This window comes from Phascolarctos cinereus, unplaced genomic scaffold (genome assembly GCF_003287225.1).
Source record: "Phascolarctos cinereus isolate Bilbo 61053 unplaced genomic scaffold, phaCin_HiC Scaffold_5;HRSCAF=322, whole genome shotgun sequence".
Lineage (NCBI taxonomy): Eukaryota > Metazoa > Chordata > Mammalia > Diprotodontia > Phascolarctidae > Phascolarctos > Phascolarctos cinereus.
Genome location: NW_027555958.1, coordinates 245,371,908 through 245,384,737, shown reverse-complemented (window position 1 = coordinate 245,384,737; position 12,830 = coordinate 245,371,908). Strand labels below are relative to the sequence as shown.

The 12,830-nt window shown below is 42.1% G+C and overlaps 1 long non-coding RNA gene across 1 annotated transcript; it reads left to right on the top strand.

Annotated features, from left to right (window-relative positions):
• Positions 1-159: 159 nt before the first annotated feature.
• Positions 160-1,820, top strand: LOC144457607 (uncharacterized). Its single transcript, XR_013487063.1, has 2 exons — positions 160-327; positions 1,318-1,820. It is a non-coding gene; the product is annotated as an uncharacterized LOC144457607 (long non-coding RNA).
• The last annotated feature ends 11,010 nt before the right edge of the window (positions 1,821-12,830 follow it).

The following is a 12,830-nucleotide window of genomic DNA, read 5'->3' as shown; positions in this document are numbered from 1 at the left end:
CCTTTCACCACTACCTTGACTTCACCTAAGATTAAGGAGCTGGCTCCTGGAAAATTCACTCTGGACTGGTGTTGGAAGAGTTTTCTGCAGCAAAACCCCATACTTTGTCCAGTCTCCAGGCAGCCTTTTAATACTATTCTCTACTTACCTGTCCAGGTCTCTGTCAGGACCAGGCACCTCAACAAAAAGAGAGAGAGTATATAACACTCCATGGTCAAAAGGCAGATGAAGCACAAGATTACGGAAATCGATTTACACTGGGTTTATGGAAGAAGAATCCTTAACTTCTGGTTGGCTTCACAGAGTCTCTGCCACCCAATAGAAAATGTAAGATAAAAAAACGTCATTGGTGAATGGGCAGAATGAAGGTTAGGAGACCAAAGCTGAAATTGACACGGAGGAAATGCCCAACTTTATACATTTTTCATCTTTCTGTGTTATTCACAGAGCAGCCTCTAATTGTAGGTAGTACCTCTCTCCCTGCCTCCCATCATCACTCCAGGAACACAGAGCTCTTGCACTTCCAGCTTGAATCAGATAAAAGTAAGGTCCCAGCCCTCAACCCTCCTCTGCTGGCCTTCCAACCTCCAGCCCTCCTCAGTGTGACCCTTTCCTTTCCTTTCCTTCCACACAAAAAAATTGAGGGCATCTGAGGACTGAAGAAATCTGCAGACTAATTTGTGGAGGGGTGTGTTGCCACCTCCATTTTAATGACATCCATCCTAGCTGTGACTCAGGCAAGTCTTGTAACCTTCCTAGGCTTTGTAGATAACCAAACAAGGGATCCAAGAATAAAGGGTAAATCAGAGTAGAAGACTTTGTCTCACTGTAAAAGGGGCAGGTATGGGGCACAGTGGATAGAGCCCAGTGCCTGGAGTCAGAAAGACCTGAGTTCAAATCCAGGCTAGATGTGTGAACCTGGGGAAGTCACTTAACCCCATTTGCATCTGTTTTCTCATCTGAAAAATGAGCTGGAGGAGAAAATGGCAAACCACTCCAATTTCTTTGGTAAGAAAACCCCAAATGCATTCAAGAAGTCAGACACAACTCAATAGTAACAAATGGAAACAGCTTACTTATTAAAATGGGGTAGAGCACTATTTCAGCAGAAGATTGCTTCTGAATTGCCTGAAATACGAAAGTGTGAATCTCTAGTAAACTTTTTGTCAGAAACAAAGAACCTGGGCACATTTGGTAGGATTTTCCCTCTTTCTTGTCTCATCACCCCAATTAGGAAACCATGAAACTTCAATTGTTATGAAGAGCATAAAGTTAACCCTGGAAGGGATTTTACAAATAATCTTCTTTATTTTACAGATTAGGAAACTGAAGACCAATGATGTTAAGAGATTTTTCCAAGGTCATAAAGTTAGGAAGTGGCAAAATTGATATTTGAATCTACATCCTATAGTTCCAGATTCAATCCTCTTTCCCCAACACTGTGCTGGTCTAGAGGCAGACGTGAATTAGGCATGAACTCACTGACTTTCACCATCCTGGTTACCTTGGCTGGATCATCTCCAATGTACCTGTGTCTCTCCCAAGTGTTGTGTCTACAGTTGGGTGTAGTAAGACGATGTGATCTGGCCAGGGCAGAGGACAATAGAACCATCTCCCTCCCCACCACTTCCTCAAGGCTTTGTCCCTGTAAGCTCAGCCCAAGTTTGCATCAGCTTTTCCGGCTGCCCAAGCACACAACTGTCTCACGTTGACCTGGAAGTCAGTCCACTAGGACCTCCACATATTTTTTTTTCAGATGACCTGTTATACAGATAAGTCTCCTCATCTTATGCTTTTAAAATTAAAATTAATTTTCTGAACTTGCATGTCTTAGCCAGTCAAAATGTTTTTGAATTATAAATCTGTCTTCCATGGTATTAATTATCCCTTGTCACCCCCAAATCTTCTAACATGACATTGATGGTACTTATTGTTTCCCCTATTAGGAGATCATCTCCCTGAGGGCAAGGGCTCAATATTTCAGTGAGCAATTAACTTAAAAAATATATAAATTATCCGGAAAAACTCCATATTTAAGAAGAACTGCTGAGAAAACTAGACAGCAGTCTGACAGAAATAAGTCAGACCAACATCTTATGCCACAATCCACAGTAAGTTCAAATTAGGCATGTGACCTGAATACTAAAGATCATATCATTTTCTTTTCAATTAAGAGAACATATTCATTTTAAAGCCTCCTGTAAGAGATGAATTCTTAACCAAACAAGGCAGAGAGGCGATTACAAAAGATAAAATCGATCGTTGCAATATCATGAAATTGAAAAACTTTATAGAAGCAAAACGTATGCAAAAAGGATAAGGAGGGAAGCATTGTGTTGTCCCACTAGTGGCAGAGTTCCAAAGATCTGTTTTCATAGATAGGACTTTGTTTGAACAAGGCAAGAGGTGGAAACAGAATATTGCCTTTGGTCAGCAGAGGACAACAAATTCAAGCAATTGTCAGCTAAAGCAGTTTTAAATTTGCCAGGATTCAGTGGGGGTTTGATTAATCACTTTTGCCTTCCTCTTCCCCTAGAACAGGAGGGGGAAGTTAGGTAAAGTCCTTTGTTGGAAGGCATTCAGCTCCTCCTCCTCACTTCCCATCTTCCTTCATCTAGCTGGAAAGCCTCCCTTCTCTTAACAGGAAAAGGCAGCAAAAGGGGTAAAACGGATTAAAAGAAAGCACAGTGCACCCGCAGGCAGGAGACCTTAGTTCACTGCTGTGTGACCTCCAGCAAGTTACTTCCTCTCTGAACCTCAGTTCTCTCATCTGTAAAACACGATCTAACAGACTGTGACTCTGTGGGTGAGGCAGGGTCGGGAAAACAAAGGGAAACCGAAGGAAGGATAAGAGAGAGGAAAATGGCGGGGGAAGGAAGTCCTTTCTGGAAAGATGAAGAAAATCTCGGGTGAAACTGGGATCATTAACATCATAACACGCAGCGGCCCCGCTTCCTTCTGCAAACTTACAGAAAACACCCTGACTCGGGGAGGTGAAGGGGAAGCACAGAGGTTGAGGAAAGGAAGAAGGGGAGGGGAAGGAAGGATACAGGACATAGAAAGATATGGAAACATTAAAGCTGCTTGAAATTTTCCTGCTTAACAAATTGGCTGCCTCTGAATCCCACACGCATCAGTCCATACGCACAAGTTTACAGCAGCCCAGGAATATAAAAGCCATTGCTCCCACACTTTGTTTCCGAGTCTAGCTCCATCCCTGATAAGGGCCCATGAGTCTTTTCTCAGACCACCTTCCGGGACTAGGGGACTCGACATCAGAAGGTTGGACACAGGGCTAGAATTATTATAACTACGCCAGTGGGAGAGGGTGGGACTGGGTCACGGCAGGAGATGCAGGCGTCAGGGGCGCCAGTAGCAGAAGCCAACACTCTACAGCAAGACTTAACCTGAGTCCAAGACCTACCCTTCCTTTGCCTCAAGGAGGAATATCAGGTGGTCCATGAACTTGGGTGGAGGGGTGGGGTGAGGAATCACATCTTTATTTCCGTGTAATTGGGTTTCTTTGTAATTCTGTGTGTTTTATTTATGTATTTAAAAGGATTGTTCCCAAAACGAGTCCCTACTGGTTATCATACTGCCAAAGGGGTCCAGGACACACACATACACACACACACACACACACACACACACACACACACACACACACACACACACAACCAGTTAAGCACCCTTTAAACAGTTTCCCTCCTAATAAAAAAGAAAATTCCAAGGCCTGCTGGTTTTCAGGTCAGAGTCTGATACAGGATTTGGCCATTTGGCCATGGATTTGGGAAGTCCCGAGCTTTATGAGAAAGCCTGAGTTTCTTTTTCCTAAAATAGAAACCTTCTCTAACCAGACTAGCTAGTAACCAGTGAAGTTTCAGCATCCTGAGGTCTCATTGGCTAGAACAGATTGGTGGAGACAAACTCGCGATCAAAGAAACTCTGTGAAATTAGAAACGCCTCCTTTCTCCACTTCTGGATCTCAGCCCTCCTTCCTTGCAAACCTTGCCCTGTGACAAGTGAGTCAGGTCACCTCAGGCCTAAGTTTTCTCATATTACATTAATGTATTTTAATACACAGTAACTGCATTGTTTGTGTATACATACATCAAAACACTGTCATTCTAATAAATGATCTCTAAGTTCCATTTCTCTCCTTTGCTGGACTCATTTCAAAGGCAGGTGCCAACTAATTCCCTAGCCTTTGTGAGGTACTTGTGGTGAGACACACTGCTGATCTCCTGCCAGTAATCTCCCTGCCTAAAGCCTCACAGACTTCCCATCAATTTCCTAGAAGATCTGGGTGTAAGCAGCCACCCTGAGACAGCTAAATGAAGAAGCTCAAAACTTCCCACAGGAAAGTGGAGTCACCCTATCAGTGTAAGACCAGTAATAACTACCCAAAGTTCTTTTTCTGCCCACAGAGAGTGTGAATATCAACTGGCCTCCACTTACTCAGGAGTCTTTCGTCCCCCCACTAGCATGAATCAGCATCAATCTCCTTGATCCCTGCACCCACTGCCTGGTCCTGTAAGACCCAGCAAACTCTATAAAAACTCATCATGGTGGTTTGGGAGGGAGTACCCTAATTCCCTCTGGGACCCCATTGTGATGCCCACATCCACCCAGGAGCCCAGCAGACTTATTTCCATTGGCCTTCATTTTGTGACTGTCTTCCCTCATAAAGCTGAATTACTTGAATATCTTGAGAATCCTGTTTCTTTGCACTGGGCCCTTGGGATTCTGGTCCTTCCTGAATCTATCCTTAAGATACTGGCAGGAAGGCAGTCTCCGGGTCATGGGGAAGTCAAAAAAGACAGCAGGTTCATTATGAACAGAGGTCAGAGAGAATGTCTACTACTCAGCTGCATTCCACATTGGACTGTCTTTGACAAGCCCACTTGCCTTCCCAACACTGCCTATCTTGTTTCATCCTTTTCTGCCCCCAAAACACCATCACAATTTTCAGGCTTTCCACTGCCTCCTGCACCACCTGTCCAGTGACTGCCACTATATTCTAGATCTGTCAGAGCACTGCCTGGGGAAAAAGTATCAGAAGAAAGGAGAATGAGGCCAAGGGGTAGGAGACTCCTCCAGTATCCCATCTCCCACCCTTCCCACCTTAATCCCACCTCTCTCCTTCCCCCCATCTTTGACTCTATCCTCTCCCTTGAGGCTCCCCCTACAGCCACTCACCAGTCTGCATCTTTCCCCTAATGCCTGCTCTTTTCCACACATACCTAATTTTGAATATTGTAGACCTTCTCAGCAGCCAAAGGGCTCAAGACCATTTTCTTTAGGGAGAGGGGTTGGGGAGGAAGGGGGGGGAAAGTAATTACCAAAATTACTGGATGCTATCCAATGCAACTCTGACATAAATATTTCTAATTTTTAAATATAAAAATGAAGTTCAAGGTACAGCTAGGTTGTACAGTGGATAGAGCACCAGCCCTGGAGTCAGGAGGATCTGAGTTCAAATCCAACCTCAGACACTTGACACTTACTAGCTGTGTGACCCTGGGCAAGTCATTTAACCCCATTGCCTAGCAAAAACAAACAAAAAAAAGTGAAATTCAAATCAGTCACCAGAATGAAGCCACCATCACTTTCACTCAGCATCAGTTCATGAGGCACACAGACTCTTTCCCAGCCTTTTCTGCATTTGAACTTCTTCTATGTAAACATAAAGTTCATCTTTGTATAAAAGTTAAAAATACCAAAACATCTGTTATATTTTTCAACTTCATGCATTTTGGGCAGTATAGTGATAATTAATATCTTGACTTACAGAAACCTTAGACCAGGGGTGGGGAGCCTGTGGCCTCAAGGCCACATATGGCCTTCTAGGTCCTTGGGTACAGCCTTTTGACTGAGTCCAAGTTTTATAGAACAAATTATTTTATTAAGGCTTTAAAAGTCTAAGGCTTAAACATTACAAAAATTGAAATAACTTCAGAATTCTGAAAATTGTTTGAAATTTTCAACTCAAATTTATTGTCTAGAACTGTATGGTATAACAATTTGATTTTATTTTTAAAATGTGGGGATGATGGGGTGCTTGGGTGTTTGTGTTTGGGTGCTTGTGCTTGTACTTGGACCCCAATTTCTCCCTAGCCTCAGAAACACTATCCCCTGGCAGTTTCTCCCCAAACCAAGGACACTGTGCCTACCAATTACTCATGAGTGGGCCCCAGTAAGACCCTTATCTCTCTCCCTGGTGCAGTTACAAACAGCACCTGAGGGAATTATTAGTTTGAACTGGCTTTGCACTGGGTCATAAAGATATTCTTACCCACTGCACTATCTATACTACTACCCTACCTCATTATCTACATCCTGGACTCCTCATTAACTGTATTCTAGACCTAAGACATGTGTATACTCCTTACATCTATCTTGTCAAACAAGGCGTTGACTGGTGGCAGACTGGACAACGTTCAGTTAAACTTGACCTCTAGCTAACTTAGTGATGTAACCAGCCTAAAATCACACCCCCATGTGGTCCCCCTTGTGGGCTTTTCCTAGTGAACTCTAGGTAAAACGCCTGCACAGTAGATACAAAAAGTGCATGTTCCTTTAAGAACTGACCACTCCTTAACCATTCCCTGATCCCACCCTGAATCACCTAGTTAGCATATCTGGCGCATGTTTTATTATATTTTATCTTATATAAACTTCAACTGTACCCCTCTTAGGTAGCAGGTTCCGCTAAAAAGTGTAACAATAAACTTTTTGCCAACTTGACTTAAAGAATGCTTGAGTCTGTGAATTCATTCCAGATGACCCCATCATGTACTCCAGTCTTTGAGGGGTCTCAACCTCTCAGATTGCAACAGGGAGAGGGGGAGAGATTGCTGCATAAGTATAGAAAACACAGGCTGAGGCCATGAAGGCTGCCTTGGGCTTCCACCTATGGTAGCCTAGTCTGTCAACCACTTAAGAGGTCTTGAAGGAAAGCCCTTGTTGATTGGCAGAAATTCTCTGGGGCTCACCTGGGGACCTTGGTCCAGTCAGTGGCATAAATGGCGGTCACGAGTTCCTGAGGAAGTAAAGAAGCTGCCTTTTGGAAATGAGAGGAAGAAAAAAAGGGGCACTTCAGTCAAGCCTTTCCTCAGAAACCTGGCTGCTCTTGCTCAGCTCCCCTGGCTCCTCAGTCACTTTCTATATTGGAAAGTCTCTGCTCCCAGAGTGACAGCTACAGGTGCCCTGGCTGGCACTGGGTACATCTCTCCTGGAAGAAGTGGGGAGGGGGAAGGGAAGAGGAAATGGGAAATGGGCCTGCCAGGCTGGTTATAAGCCCTACAGGGGAAAGGTAACAACAATAAACTATGCCTATGTTTGCCCACACCATGCCAGTTTCCAAAGCTCTCACCTACACACATTCTCATCTGCTAATGGTGATGGTGGTAGTAGTAGCAGCAGAAGCTGCTGCAGTTGTTTCTTATTTTTACTTCAGGTTGGCATGTGTACTATGCTATTCTGTCCTCACAAGACCCCTGGAATGTGCACCTTCTTTTTATGGAGGAGGCTTATGGGATTTACAGCTTAAAGTGCCTAGATATCATTTAGCCCAACCCACTCATTTTACAGAGGAAGAAGTTAAGGCCCAAGGAAGAGGAAAGTGCCCTGAATCTTTCCACTACAATTCCATTGAACATGCAATTTAGAAGCCCTACTGTGGGCAAGGCTGTGGGCTGGGGATACCATGACAAATATGAAAAAATGATTCCTGCTGCAAGATAAGCAGGGAATGCAACTTCTAAACAAGTTAGCACAAGATGATTTGAGAAGGGTGAGAATAGTAACAAGTAGGCAAGCAGGGAGTGGTTTCCAGAGAAGACACCCGAGTTGAAAGTTTAAAGAAGCCAAAAGGTTTAGAGAGTGGAGGAAGAACATTTCAAACAAGGAGGACAGCTTATACAAAGGGATGGAGGTGGGAGACTGAATGGCAAGGTCAAGAAACAATAAGTAGGTCAATCTGGCTAAAAAGTCAAGTGAATTGCTGTTGTCTTTTAGTCATGCCTGACTCTTCATGATCCCATTTTATGGGATTTTCTTGGAAAACATGCTAAAGTGGTTTGCCATTTCCTTGTGCAGGGTCCCAATGTTACAGCTGAGGAAACTGAGGCAAACAGAGGTTAAGTGACTTGCCCAGAGTCACACAGCTCATAAATGTCTGAAGCTGGGTTTGGGCTCAGGTCCTACTCACTCTAAGCCCAGAACTCTATCCACTTCACCACCCAGCTGCTCTCATGAATGAATTATATAGGAAAATAAAATGTCTGGAAAAGGTTAATGCTTTAAATGTCAAATAGAAGACTTTGCATTTTATAGTAGAATAAATAGGGAGCCATTGAAGATTCTTGATCAGGAAAGTGACAGGATTCAGTCTTCTGCTTTAGGAAGAATATTTTAGCAGCTGTGTCAAGGATGGGTTACAGAAGCAGAGAGAACAAAATGGGAGATTATCACATTAGTTCAGGCAAGAGATGATGACAGCTTAAATTACATAGTGGTCCTCTGAGTGGAAAGAAGAAGGAGATGGACAGTAGAGATGCTATGGAGGTAGACTTAGAAAGGCTTGGCAACTGATTGGTTATGGAGGAGTAGTAAGGGAGAATAGAGAGTGAAAGATAACTGTGAATTTGGATAAGTCAGAAATTGTGGTGTCCTCAACAGAATTTGGGAAAGTTAGATGGGTTAAGTGGGGAGGATGAGTTCTATTTTGGACATGTTGAGTTTGAGATGCCTCTTGGACATCCAGCTGAGGTTGTCCAAAAGGCGGTTCTTAAATCAAGACTAGAGCTCAGAAGAGACAGAGGTTGGCCACATTTGCAGATTTGGGAAGTCATCTGCATACAGTTTAGAGGTCAATCCAATAATCTGATGAGATCACCTAAACAGCTAAGTAGTATCATGAATTGAGTGCTAAATTTGGGAGTCAGAAAGAGAAATTCTAATCCTGCCTTAGGCATTCACTAGCTGTGTTCCCCCTCAAGTTACTTGACCTTTCTCGATCTGTTTCCATATGTGCAAAATGAGGACAAGTACATATCTCACAGGTTTATTATGAAGGTCAAATGAGATAACATACATAAAGTGATTTGAAAACCTTGAAGCACTAAAAAAAATGCTGGCTAGGGGTAGTAATAACAGCAATAATAGTAATAACAGTAGCAGTAGTAACAGCAACGGTAATCAATCAATACACATTTATTCAGCACCTATAAGGTGCCAGCTGCTATGCTAATCCATGAGGATACAAATAGAGGCAAAAGACAGTCCCTGCCCTCAAGAAGTTTACAATCTAATGGGGGAGTCAATGAACAAACATGTATATAAAGAAAATAAATAGCAAATAATTAACAGAGGGAAGACACTCAAATTAAGAGGGTTTGGGGAGGGCTTCCAATAATTGATAGGATTTTAGTTAGGACTTAAAGTAATTCAGGGAAGTAAGTATAGGTGAAGCTGACAAGGGAGAATATTCCAGGCATGGAGGCTAACCAGAGAAAATGTCCAGAGCTGAGAGGAGTGGCAGCAACAGCACTAGTAGTAGCTTTAACAGTTGCACTAGGAGTAGGAGTCACTCCTACTACTAAGTAGTGATGGTGGTAGTGGTAGAGAGTGGGTAAAGTGGGAAAGTGGGTAAAGGGGAAAGTGAACACAGAACAAAAATTTAGGACACTTCCAAATGAGAAGGTAGGTCATGAATACGACGACCCAGCAAAATAGAATGAGAGAAGCAATCAACATGTTAGGAAATCTAAGGGAAAGCAGTGAAACAGAGAAAAAAATCCCCAACAGTGGGAGAAAGTCAATGACAAAAGTAGTAGAGAAATCAGGAAGGATGAAGACTGAGAAAAGTCCATTGTCTTTATCAACTAAGCTGGTTTTAGATTCTTTGGAGAGAGAACTTTCAGTTGCATGATAGACAAAAATCATACTAAAAGAGGTTGAGAATTGAGTAGCATATGAGTAGATAGTAATTTTTCTAGCTTAGTTGTCTAAGCCTTGCCTCAAAGGGCCAGGTACATGGTTACTCTCTCCTGATTGGTGGAAGTCGATTCCTCAATGTTTCATGCTTGTGTCAGGGGCAGGTAGAGTTGGTGAGAGTGGGAGAGAAGAAAGATCCCAGCTCTTCTAGCTTCTGGGATGTAGAGAGAAGATGGGCAATTCCAACTTCTCTTTAGGTTCTGTTATCATCAGCTCTGCCTTCTTCACAGAATTTTTCTTTCTTTAAGGACTTGCCCAATGTCACACAGGGAGTAAAGGTCAAAGTAGGATTTAAAGCTAGATCCTAGGACTCTAAAGTCAGTATTCTTTCCATTGTTGTGCATAACTTGAGGGGATCAATTGAAGGTTTGTTTGCTTGCTTGTAAGAATGAAGGAATCTGGGAAAGGAATCAGAAGATTGTATGATTATGTTTCTTCTTTCTCAGCTAACCTCCTTGAAAAAATCATATGCAAATTGGTGCACCTATTTCCTCTCCTCTCACTCTCTTCCAAACCTTCTCTAGTCTGGCTTCCATCATTCCACCAAAACTTTTCTCCAGAGATACCAATGATGTCTTTCATCACTAAATCTCATGTCTTCTTATCAATTCTCATCCTTCTTCACTAAGGCTACATGATTTCACAGCATTGACCACCTTCTTCTCTTGCATTTCATCTGTTCTCCAGGTTTTCATGACACTGTTTTTTCCTGGTTTTCCTTAATCACTTTTTACTGGTTCTTCATGCATCCGCTTATTGTTGGTGTTTCCCAAAGCTATGCCCTGGACTCATTTCTCTTTTCTCTAAACATTCTCTTACTTGGTGATCTCATTGGCTTTCATTGGTTCAATTATCTCAGATCAATTTTTCTAGCCCTAGTCTCCTCCCTCTTTCATGGGGCAGCTGGATGGCTTAGTGGATAAAGCACTGGGCCTGGAGTCAGGAAGACCTGAATTCAAATCCTCAGATTTACTAGCTATGTGATTTTGGGCACTCAACTTCTGTTTGCCTTAATCTACTGGAGAAGGAAATGGACGGTATGGTCCATGGGATCACAAGATTCAGACATCTTAAGCAACAATGAGGATTTCTCCTAATCTTAAGGCTCACATCATGAATGCCTTCTAGGACACTTTAAACTGGTTGTCCAGTAGTAATTAGCTCATCTTTAATGGCTCTCCACTGATACTTTCATCCTACTTAACTAGTTGTCAGGCTGGGCCATTACCAGCTGTCTTAACTTTTTATCTTGCCAGAGGACTCCTCTGACTCTGGAGGAGTAAAGCTGATGACTTTGCACAGCTTTGTCTCATTTAAACGTAATTCACACCCTTGTGATGTCATTGGTCCTCTTCAATCATGAAGGATGAATGAAATGTCAACCAGGCTAAGCCCACACCTCAAAATGCAGAGAAGTCCAAGCTGAGTTGAAAGCAGTTTTATTAGAGGGAAAATCAGACACTAGTGAAGAGGAACCCCAGTACAAAGTGCAAAAGGGCCCAGAGCCTAGAAAAGGCAGGGGTAATTTGTGCTTGAAAATTACAAATGAGAGATTTGGCAAAGGATTAGGGTAGAAAATGGGTAATCTTTCCCAGGAACAGGTGGAACACAGAAGCAGACTGTTTCGTAGAAACAGTTGACCACAAGGCTGGTTTAAGCCAGTTTGATGTGTACAGCTTAGCAAGGTCAGCCAGCAAAGAGGTCTGGGATTGAGCAAGACTTTTGCCTCGCTGCCATCTCCTGACTGGCAACTTTCAGCAAACAGTCTTACTCTGTGTTCGGTAAGGTAACTCATAGAAAACAGACATATTAATCTCCGGGGCACTCTCACAAAAACAGTTGTTGGAATCTCACCTATGATTATGAGTCATCAAAGAAAAAGAACCAAGTTATCTCTGTAGTGCAAAACCTATTTGTAGGTTTATGTTTTTAAATTACTCAGTTTTTCTAAATTACTTAGTTTCCTCAGTTTCAGAGATTTCTCAGCTGTTATTAGAATAACAGTTACTACCTTATTCAAAGAATTCATCATAGAATCAGAATTAGAAGTCACCCAAATAGCCATTCAATCTAATCCAAACTTCCCTTAAAATCTCCTTCTATTAATTCTCTTCTTTTTTTACCTAATTCTGTTTCTTCCATAAATTCCTTTAGCGATTTTTATTGTATCTTGAGAAATATCTCGCTTTTTTGATTGCTGCTAATATTTTCATAATTCATTTTTTTCTCATTTTTCTCTGGCCAAACTTCCTTTCCCAATAGCTGCTATTCCAGGCTTGTGCCAGCAAGCCTTGCATCCCAGCTCCTTTTAATCCATAATAATTTTTCCCATTATATTATAATTATTTTGGTACACAGTTTCTCTTTTGAGAATTTTTGACACTTGGGTTTTTTGTCATTTTTATTACTCTTTTGATGATGATTTTGAGGCAGTAGGCTCCCTTGTAATTTCTTTGTAATATTTTCCTGGAAGTCTTGATTATTAAGATACTTCAAATAGAGGAAGATTCTAAAAGAACAAAGAAGTTCAAAGTATTTCACCACCACCTCCCCAAATAAACAAAGACAATGAAGAAGACAAAAGCAACTATCAGCAACCCATGAGACCATGAGACTATGAGCCCATGAGCAAAATCATTATGAGAATAGTCTCTGCACACTTTGAGGACAGTTCCTCTTAAAAACTGAGAAAGGGCAAGACTTTACAAAATCATTTCAAAGCACATATCCTTGGTCAGGTAATTGACAGACAAGTATAGAACATATGAGACCCCACAGTGCCTACTGCTAATAATTGTTTTAAGCATTTGACTTGGTAGAAAGATGATAGT